The 11,821-nt window shown below is 33.6% G+C and overlaps 1 long non-coding RNA gene across 1 annotated transcript; it reads left to right on the top strand.

Annotated features, from left to right (window-relative positions):
- Positions 1-668: 668 nt before the first annotated feature.
- LOC132516125 (uncharacterized) lies at positions 669-8,539 on the top strand. Its single transcript, XR_009539262.1, has 3 exons — positions 669-800; positions 6,298-6,337; positions 8,453-8,539. It is a non-coding gene; the product is annotated as an uncharacterized LOC132516125 (long non-coding RNA).
- The last annotated feature ends 3,282 nt before the right edge of the window (positions 8,540-11,821 follow it).

Genomic DNA, 11,821 nt, shown 5'->3' with positions numbered 1-11,821 from the left:
GTGGTCAGAAGGTTGTAAAGATTCAAAAAATGAAGGGGAAAGGGCTTATGGTTAATGGGGGAAAACTGTCCAGGTTACAATTATCTCAGAAACACTTTTCTTGCTCAAAGTTAGAAAGTTATACACAACCTAGGGGGAAAAAAAACATAACAGTAATAACATTTTTGACTGTTAAGAACTGTGAAGCATCTGACCCTTAATTTTACTGGCTAGCTTACAAGGTATATCACCATTTTTTCATGAATGCTAGAAGATATGAGTCAGAGGCAAGAGAAAGTTTTCTGCTTACTGTATTAGTAGTAGCCAAAGTACCAATATTTTCTTGTGCCTATTCTCCAAGTCCCAATTCCCACAAGAAAACAAGGGTTATGTCTGCACACAGTGTGTTTGCATCACAGCTGAGGAATCCCAAGCTAAGGGGAACCCAAACTTTATAATGAGCTTTCAGCAAACGTGCTAACACTTTGCCCAGAGGGAGACATCTTTATTTTATGGACAGTAAATAAATCTTCCCTTTTATCAGGATGGAGACACTATATCAATATTCCAAGGCTGTTCACTCTCAAACATCCTTGAAAAGATAGTCTGGAAGAAAACAGTCAGTACCTCTGCTCACAGGACATGCAGAAACATGAGAGCTCCCTAGAGAATTATCTCCCAATACTAACATTTCACTATGTGTCTAACACAGTTACAAACATCTTTTTTTCCATTAACTGATTTTATCCTCAGAACAGCTTTGTGACATGGGAGCTCTCATTATCCTCATTTTCATGAAGAGGAAAATGAAGCACAGAGAGGTAAGTAATTATCAACTGGTATGTGGTTGTCTGGCTCCGAAGCCATACCTCAAACACTAAGCTATCTTGCAGTACGAATGTTTTTGGAAGAACTTTGGGTAAATCCATTCCCATATGTGTGTATGTGTGTGTGTGTGTGTGTGTGTGTGTGTGTGTGTGTGTGTGTGTATATTATATTACATGAAATATTAAGAGAATACACTTCATGGGATAGTCACTTCTTCCACATTTTTGGTGTGGCAGATGTACACAACGAGAAAAAGAAAACGAAAACATCAGGATATCCATGTGCCCTAAAAAAACTGACCAATTATAAAATGCAGTATTGAAAATAACAAGAAAATATTGGGAATTTGGATTGAAACACAGAAAGAGTCGTTTAAATGAATAATATATAACCAGGAAGAAGAAAAGAAAATGGATGGAGACCAATTAAGTTCCCACTGTTTGCCAGTTCATACTAAGGAAATTATAGGAGTTATTATAGAAAGACAATGTAGTATGGCAGTGTTTTTGTTATGGTTTAGTCTACATTTATATTCAAATTAAATGTTTAATTAGTTGCACCTGAATATTTATAGAATGACTTCCATATTCTAAACCATTTATTTTGCTACATTTTAATTTAACAAAAATTCACTTAGTTGCTAGTGCTAGCCAGTGTTCTAGGTGCTGGGGGGAAAGTGGTGAATAAGATAAAGTCTTTGCAATTGTTGAGCTTACATTTTAGTGGGGAAGACAGGCAATAAACAGAAAATCAGATATGGAATATAAATAATTAAAACACTATGAAGAAAAATACAGCAGGGTAATGGAAACAACAATGAGTAACTGGTATTTTAAATAGGGTGTTCACGTAAAGCTCATACAATAAAGTGTTTCTTGGAAACAAACAATCTAAAATGTCTTTCTAAAGTACATAACTAATGAATTAGTTTAGTAGAAGTATGCAGAAGTACCTATCTAGGTGGCCCATACAACCACTTCTACAACATGGTGTGTCATGTATTTTAGAAACAATGACAAGAATAAAGAGTAATCAGTGTGAAAATTAGTAGTCAAGATGGAGAATTATGGTTTTAACTAGAAATCATAATTTTTCCAGTTAGCTTGCCTTTTGTGATTGATTAATCTTCAGTTGCCTAATTTTGTTCTGTTCCAAGCCACAGATCCCACTCATGCATCTTATGATTTGCCTTGTCATTACACATAAAATCAACCCTTTATAGCTCTTCCTGTTGTGCATGGTCAGAAATGAATGTCTCTTTATCTATAATGTAGTCTGTGTGCTCTGGGAAATCTTGCTCCCCAACTGCCATACAATTTTCAGGAAAGTTCTTAGCTTTTATTAAATGATCCAAAATAATAAATGTGGTGTATGGTGCCCAGGCGTATATATATATATATATATATACACACACACCCCCCACACACACACACACATATATATATATATATATTTATTTATTTACTTATTTATTTATCTCCCAGCAGCCGCCTTTGAGAGGGAATTTGAATTCACTTTCAGTTAGGTTCTCAAAATAGTTGAGATGACAGAAAGACATCAGGAGTCCTCAAAGGGCATTGTGGTAATTTTGACAGAGTAGGCCAGATTGATTAAGAGGGCTAAATTTAAGGGAACCAAAACAGGTATGAATTATCCTTGGACACAGCCACTATATAGAAGTGTATGATTTATTTTTCAAATAACACCAATCATTCCTTAACATGATTATAGACTTGTTTATGTCTATTTAACCCTTAGGTCAAGAACTTTATTTTGTTTCTTACTGTTGTTCCGGTATCTAGCAAAACATGGTGCAAAGTAGACATTCAATAAATATTTGCTGAATAAGTGAGTTAATTCTGTAAACTTTTGATATTCAGATATTTGAATCAATTTTTAAATAATATTCTAATTAGTTCTCTAACTTTTCAAATGACGAGACAGAAAGGAAAATTGCAAAGCTGTAAAAAAAATGCTAACCCACTTGTAACTATTTTCTTTGCTCAAATGGGCTAGAATTACAAAAGAAAGAAAGAGGTGGGGGAGGAAGGGGAGAAGGGGGAGGGGGTGGAAGAAGGAAAGAAGGAAGATAGAAAACACAACATAAAACAAAAAAATTAGCTCAGCAACAGAGGCATAAGCTTTAAAAACTAAGAAAAATTAAACAAAATCAAAATAAAATGATTGCTGTTACAATTTTGAAACTGGAAAATATATCATAAAATGACATTATGAAGTAATAGTTGAGAAAAAAGAGAAGATAGATAAACCACATTTTTTTTTCCTAATGCTGTTTGGTAGAATTACCTACTTTTCTCTATTACTCTCCTGGGTTCTTGTCAAAATCTGAAAAGTCAGGCACCATTACTTTAATGGACTAGATACAAAGGAGGCTGGTTATAATATTGACTTTGGAACCAAACAAAGTTGGTTTTGAATCCTGACTCTCACACTTTCTGGCTGGTTACCTTGAACAAGAAACTTACCTAAGCCTCAGATTTCATAGTATTAAAATAAGTATAGCAATAGCTAACTCAGAGTGTTGCTATGAATACTACTTGTAATAAATCATATAATGGTAGCTGATGACTATCTCATTAGTGATCAATAGCTGGTGTTTATTATTGTTATAGGTAATGTTCTAGACAGATACATAAAATTGATTTTGGAATGAATAAGATGGTTCTTTTTCATTAGTGTTAATAACACTGAAAGACCTCTGGGGCCTATGGGAACAGTAGGTTAGGGAACATGAACACGTGAGTACCTCTGCCACCACTGTCCAGCCTTATTAACTTGACTGTATATTAGCATCAAATCCTGAGTTAAATCTAAGGGTTATCAAATGTGGGTGCAAGGGAAAGGAATTAACATGCGCTGTGCACTTACTATGTGTCAAATACCATTCAAGCCACATGACAAGTATATCTCATTTAATTTATTTCTCATACTGATACATTTGCCCTGTTTTTCACAGGGAAAAGAATATGACTCGGAGCAATAAATTAACTTGTCCAAGATCATGCGTATAGTTAATGGAGAATTTGGGGTTTGAAACTAGAGCCATCTAGCTCAAAACTGCATTCTCTTCATACTCTGACATGCTGACTTATCTATGCCTTGGATTCACTGGATTTTGCTCTAATTCTGAAACATCTGTCTCAGGGATGAGAAATCAACTGAATCAAACTGATTGTTTGATACCCAGAAAGCAGCAAAATATATACAGTGAAATGCAGATTTGGTCCAAATTCCCGAAGTATTTGTCTTTTTACCCAAGTAAATTTGTCTATTTTTAATGTTTTATTTTAAGAGCATGTACTTATTTTCATAGTAAAGCATTATAATATTTCCTCTATAGAGGAACTACAAAGAGTCATTGTATTCTGCAAGCTAAGGTGGCTGTCTACCAGCATTGTCTAGTGGACCTGGAATACTATGGTACCCCAAAGCCAGAGAATCATCCTTGCAGGATTTTAAAAATGGTTATGAACTCAAAACAATGGCCTTTCACACCCACCCTTTCAAAATAATACACATTTTATTACTGTGCATAACTGCAACAATCTAGGCAGCTTAAGGATATGATGAATTTCTTAATTATACATTGGAGTATCTCACAGAACTCAAGCACAGGAATGAAACCAGCCCTCAACCAGAAGGACTCAATTAGAGTATGGAAAGTACTCCAGAATCCACTCTCTTTTATCTCTGCTTCTGTGGTATTGTGGAATAAACAGTTTTTGCTGTTTCTCTTTTCACTTTGTGAGATATGGCCGTATAATGTACATAGTGTATATGTTACATTTTGGAACGTATAAACCTCTAGCCGCTCACTCACTGTCTCTGAATCCTAATTCCAAATTATAGGAAAGGAGAATCTGAATAATCAACTTTAGCCATGGGCCTGAGGTAATGTACAAAAAAGCATGTACACTCATTCTTGTGGGATGAGGAATGCTCTCGTGGAAGGGAAGTGACTTCTATAGAAAGCAGCTATCTAACTTCTCTACAACATGTGTGTATATCAAATATTTTACTTATAATTTCAGACACCTCACTACCCATTCATAGATTTGGGTTAAAAGATCATAAAAACCTTCTCCCAGTCATAGCTATTCCCGCCCCCAGTGGATGTGTGTGTATATATGTGTGTGCATATTAATGGTGCAGAAATTGTTTTGCCTCATTTTACAAAAGTGGAGTATGTTGTTTTAAACAGCAGCTGGATCATTTTCTGTATGTAAACATAGAGTCATTTTACTGACATAAAGAAAACTTGGGCTAGACAAGGGAAAGGAAAGGCAAAGAGTATGTCCAGGAAGATATATTGTGTGTAATCACTTGAGTTTTCCTGGCAGATGGAGGCTCAGTAAACAAAAATGCTGTAATAATATTTGCACCCTGTGCAATTCCACACTAGTTCCATCTTGCCTTTGCCTTTGCTGCAGTCAGCACATATCTGCCTTTGCAATGTGAAGTCAGAGGTGCCAGCTGTAGTGAAAGAGAGACGGTGTTATAGATGTCTCTCTATTAAGAACCAAGTAATGACATCTACACTTTTATGTATGCTTGCTGACAGACATTTATGATAATGAATTGTAAGGTTTGCTGACCCTGGTTTGACTTGATCTGTTTATTTCTGATTTATCCATTCCCATTAGAATGCTTGTTTATGGATGCAAGTATTATTGTTAAAGAGAATGCTAAAATATATCTTTTAAAATAATGTCCTAGCAAATGCTAAATATTAAGTCGATAAGCGTTTATTTTCCTGTATATGATTCTGTGAGCCTTAAAATCTAAATACTAACTTAGCAAAAAGCAAATATTTTTCATGTGAATAACCAACACATCACACTTTTTAATAGTATGCCTATCATTATAGAATATTAAGTTTATGGGGGGGGGATGCTCTTAATTTATTCAAGTGATAATTTTACTCATCCATAGATTCATATTTAAGGTTTATGTATATGTAGCTACATATATATAGTTTATAGCTTTATAAACAAAAATGAGATTTCTAATTTATTTTTCTTAGTTCTAAAGAAATATATGTATATATATTAAATATATTCAGCAAAAGATTTTAATGAGGATTTATATAATTTATGGTAGGAATTAAGAACAATGTAATGTTAGGGTTTAGGCTTTCATTCTTAGCTATATTTCTTTCTATAAGATGCTTAAATTCCTTTGTATCAGCTTCCCAACTAAAATGGCAAATAGAGATTTGTGAAAACCTAAAGTGTTGTCATATAGCTGAAAAAAATTAATATATATTTTGTGTAATTACTAGCATTAATAATGATTATAAGGATAATGTAAAATTAAAGATACTATTAACTAATAACTAGTGATTTTTAAAAAAATTTTATTGGAGTATAGTTGCTTTACAATGTTGTGTTAGTTTCTACCATACAGCAAAGTGAATCAGCTATACATATAAATATATCCCCTCTTTTTTTGGATTTCTTTCCCATTTAGGTCACCACAGAGCATTGAGTAGAGTTCCCTGTGATATACAGTAGGTTCTCATTACTTATCTATTTTATACATAGTATCAATAATGTATATATGTCAATCTCCATCTCCCAATATGTGTGTCTGACCACTGTTTCCCCTTGGTATCCACACATTTGTTCTCTACATCTGTGTCTCTATCCCTACTTTACAGATAAGATCATCTATACCATTTTTCTAGATTCCACATGTATGGGTTAATATTTGATATTTGTTTTTCTCTTTCTGATTTACTTCACTCTGTATGACAATCTCTAGGTCCATCCATGTCTCTACAGATGACCCAATTTTGTTCCTTTTTATGGCTGAGTAATATTCCATTGTATATACGTAGCACATCTTATTTATCCACTCCTCTGTTGATGGACATTAGGTTGCTTCCATGTCCTGGCTATTATTGTAAATAGTGCTACAATGAACATTGCGGTGCATGTGTCTCTTTGAATTATAGTTTTCTCAGGGTATATCCCTAGTAGTGGGATTGCTGGGTCATATGTTAATTCTATTTTTAGTTTTTTAAGGAACCTCCATACTGTTCTCCATAGTGGTTGTATCAATTTATATTCCCACCAACAGTCCAAGAGAGTTCCCTTTTCTCCACACCTTCATCATTCATTGTTTGTAGATTTATTGATGATGGCCATTCTGACTGGTGTGAGGTGATACCTCATTGTAAATTTGATGTCCGTTTCCCTAATAATTAGTGATGTTGAACACATTTTCATGTGCCTCTTGGCCATCTGTATGTCTCCTTTGGAGAAATGTCTATTTAGATCTGCCCATTTTTTGACTGGGTTATTTGTGTTTTTAATACTGAGCTGCATGAGCTGTTTATATATTTTGGAGATTAATCCTTTGTCAATTGCTTCATTTGCAAATATTTTTTTTCCCATTCAGAGGGTTGTCTTTTCATCTTGTTTATGGTTTCCTTTGCTGTGTGAAAGCTTTTAAGTTTAATTAGGTCCTATTTGTTTCTTTTTGTTTTTATTTTCATTACTCTAAGACATGGGTCAACAAAGATCTTTCTGTGATTTATGCCAAAGAATGTATGCCTAATTTTTCCTCTAAGAGTTTTAGAGTGTCTGGCCTTACATTTAGGTCTTTAATCCATTTTGAGTTTATTTTTGTGTATGGTGTTAGGGAGTGTTCTAATTTCATTCTTTTACATATGGCTGTCCAGTTTTTGCAGCACCACTTATTGAAGAGGCTGTCTTTTCTCCATTGTATATTATTGCCTCATTTGTCATAGATTAAGTGACCATAGGTGCATGAATTTGTCTCTGGGCTTTCTATCCTGTTCCATTGATCTATATTTCTGTTTTTGTGCCAATGCCATACTGCCTTGATTATTGTAGCTTTGTAGTACAGTCTGAAGTCAGGGAGCCTGATTCCTCCAGCTCGTTTTTTCTTTCTCAAGATTGTTTTGGCTCTTCAGGATCCTTTTTGTTTCCATATACATTGTAAACTTTTTGTTCTAGTTCTGTGAAAAATGCCATTGGTAATTTGATAGGGATTGCGCTGAATTTGTAGATTGCTTTGGATAGTATATTTAATAACTAATGATAAGTTAATAGTACTACAGTAATAAACTATACAAGAAAGAGATGATGAATTCTAAAAAAAAGTTGATACTATTTCAGTAAATATAGTCATTTCTAAATACATCTCATTGCTCACCTCCCATCACCAAATTAAACTGATTATTATACTGATGCAATGAATATGGCTAGAATATGAAATAAGAAGATTTATCTTTTGTTAATAGCAATTCTTGTAAGTTGAATAAACAAGCAAGAAAAGGAAGAAAATCACCTTGAGAACACAGTATATTTATCCTAAAGACTTAATGAAATTAACTTAGAGGGACAATACCAAGAAATAAATTTTGTCTTTTGTAAACTTAGAGATTTCTGAAAAAAATATTTTAAACTATACATAAGAAAATACTATTTTAAAATTTATTTTTACACCTGGAAGAGATTTAAAAGTCATCTAAAAAAAATCTGTTTTATAAAACATTTGGAAGAATAAAGTAAAGAGAAAAGAGAACGTCATATTCTAAAGGAAAGATAAAAATGAACTCTCCCTGATTCTTCTTCTTTTTCTTTTTTAATCAAAGAGATACAGGCAACAACATGAACTGGGAATTAGAAAGACATTATGAAGATGGAGAAAGCACACACAACAATGAAGACCCAACACAGCCAAAAATAAATTAATTTTTTTAAAAAAAGAAATGGAGATAAGTGATTTACCTGATAAAGAGTTCAAAACAATGGTTATAAAGAATGTTCCCTGTGGTCAGGAGAACAATGCTTGAACAAAGTGAGAATTTTAACAAAGAGATAGAAAATATAAGTAACAATTAGATCATAGAGCTGAAGAATCCAGTAACTGAACTGAAAAATTCAATATAGGTGTTCAACGAGACTAGTTGAAGTGGAAGGAAGGATCAGTGAACTCAAAGACAGCGTGGTGGCATTCATCCATCAGAGGAGCAGAAAGAAAAAAAAATGAAAAAGAGTGAAAGTAGCCTAAGGGTAAATATTAACAGAACTGGAAGGAGAAATAGATAACAATAAATAATAGTAAAGAAGTTCAATAATCTACTTTTAACAATGGATATATCATCTAAAAAGAAAATCAATAAGGCAATATTGGACTTAAATTTCATGTTAGACCAGATGGACATAACAGACATTTACAGAACATTTCATCCAACAGCAGCACAGTACACATTCTTCTCAATCACACATGGAACATTCTCCACTATAGAACATATGATATGTCACAAAACAGATCTTAATAAATTTAAGAATATTAGAATTATATTAAGCATCTTTTCTGTTCACAATGATATGGAACTAGAAATTAGTGATAAGACAAAAACTGGAAAATTCACAAATATATGTAGGCAAGAAAACACATACTGAACATAGTACTGAACAAATACTGGGTCAAAGAAGCAATCAAAAGAAAAATTAAAAAAAAAATCTCAAGACATGAAAATAGAAACACAACATACCAAAACTTATGAGATACAGAAAAAAGCAGTTCTCAAAAAGGAGTTCATAGGAATAAATGCCTTAATTAAGGGAAAGAAAACAAAAAACAACAACAACAAAAAAAAAAAAAACAGAAGGATCTCAAATAAACAACCTAACTTGACACCTAAAGGAATTGGAAAAAGAACAAAGCCCAAATTTAGTAATAGGAAGGAAATGTCAAAGATCAGAGTGGAAATAATAATAGAGACTAAAAAGACAATAGAAAAGATCAATGAAACTAAGAGCTGTTATTTTTGAAAAGGTAAACAAAATTGACAAATATTTTGCTAAACTCATGAAGAAAAAAAAGGACAAGACTCAGATAAGATCAGAATGAAAGAGGTGACGTTACAACTGATACCACAGAAATAACAAAGTGTTAAGAGACTACTGTGAACAATTTTGGCCAACATATTGGACATCCTAGAGGAAATGCATAAATTCCTAGAAACATATAACCTATGAAGACTGAATCATGAAGATATAGAAAATCTGCACAAATTACTAGAAACGAGATTGAATTCATAATAAAAAATCTCCCTATAAACAAAAGCCCAGGACCAGGTGGCTTCACTGGTGAATTCTACCAAACATTTAAAGAAGAAATAATACCAATCCTTCTCAAACTCTCCCAAAAATAGAAGAAAAACATTTTCAAACTCATTTTATGAGGCCAGTGTTACCCTGATACCAAAACCAGGCAAAGAAAAGGCCAATATTTCTGATGAACATAGATGCAAAAATCCTCCACCAAATATTAGCAAACTAAATTCACCAAGTAAAATACTAAAGGATCATGCACCACAGTCAAGTGGGATTTATTCCAGAGATGTAAGGATGTTTCAGTGTCATCAGATCAATCAGTGTGATACACCACATTAACAAAGTGAAGGATAAAAATCATATGATCATCTAAGAGATGCAGAAAAAGCATTTCACAAAATTCAACTACATTTATGATAAAATTCTCAATAAGCCAGTCATAGAGGGAACTACCTCAAAATAATAAAGGCCATATATGGCAGGCCCATAGTAAATATCATACTCAATGGTGAAAAGCTGACAACTTTTCCTCTAAGATTAGGAACAACACAATGTGCCTACTCTTGCCACTTTTATTCAACAGAGTACTTGAAGTCCTAGCAAGAACAATTAGGCAAGAAAAAGAAATAAAAAGCATCCAAATCAGAAGGGAGGAAGTAGTAATAAAACCATCTCTATTTGCCGATGACATGGTATTACACATAGAAAACCCTAAAATCTCTACCAAAAGATCATTAGAATTACTAAACAAGTTCAGTAAATTTGCAGGATATATAATCAATATACAAAAATCAGTTGCATTTCTCTACGCTAACAATAAATTATCACAAAGAGAAATTAAGAAAACAGTCCTATTTACAGTTGCATTAAAAAGAATAAAATACCTAGGGATAAATTTAACTGAGCAGAGAAAGATATTTTCACTGAAATCTATGAGACTTTGAAGAAAGTTGACACAGATAAATAGATATTCTGTGCTTTTGGACTGAAAGAATTAATATTTTTAAATTGCCCATACTACAAAAAGTGATCTACAGATTCAAGGCAATCCCTATCAGAATTCCAATGGCATTTTTCACAGAAGTAGAACAAACAATCCTAAAATGTCTATGGAACCACAAAAGGCGTGCAATAGCCAAAGCAGTCTTGAGAAAGAAGAACAAAGCTGGAGACATCACATTTTCTGATTTCAAACTAGATTTAAAAACTATAGTTATTGGGCTTCCCTGGTGGCACAGTGGTTGGGAGTCTGCCTGCCGATGCAGGGGACACGGGTTCGTGCCCCTGTCTGGGAGGATCCCACATGCCACGGAGCGGCTGGACCCATGAGCCTGTGCTCCACAACGGGAGAGACCACAACGTTGAGAGGCCTGCGTACCGCAAAAAAAAAAACCCCAAAAAACAAAAAACTATAGTTATTAAAACAGTACGATATTGACATGAAAACTGGCTCATAGATAAATGGAACAGGATAGAGAGCCCCCAAATAAACTCACATGTGCAGTCAATTAATTTATGACAAATGAGCAAAGAATATACAATAGGGAAAGGATAGTCTCTTTAATAAGTGATGTTGGGAAAACTGTAGAGCCACATGCCAAAGAATGAAACTGGACCCATCTCTTACACCATACACAAATATCAACTCAAAATTGATAGAAGACTTGAACTTAAGACTTGAAACCATAAAACTCCTAGAAGAACACAAAGGGAAATTGCGTGATTTTTTAAAAAAATTGACACCAAAAGCAGAGACAACGAAAGCAAAAATACACAAATGAGACTACATCAAACTAAAATAGGTTTTAAGGATTCTCTTCTTCTGCATTTGTAAAAACTGTAATCCTGGAACTCTGAAATGTGTGTTCATTCACAGCAGAAGATCTTTTGAAAAGGCT

Source organism: Lagenorhynchus albirostris, chromosome 2, assembly GCF_949774975.1.
Source record: "Lagenorhynchus albirostris chromosome 2, mLagAlb1.1, whole genome shotgun sequence".
NCBI lineage: Eukaryota > Metazoa > Chordata > Mammalia > Artiodactyla > Delphinidae > Lagenorhynchus > Lagenorhynchus albirostris.
The sequence above is the reverse complement of the archived record's forward strand: the minus strand, read 5'-3'. Positions and strand labels throughout refer to the sequence as shown.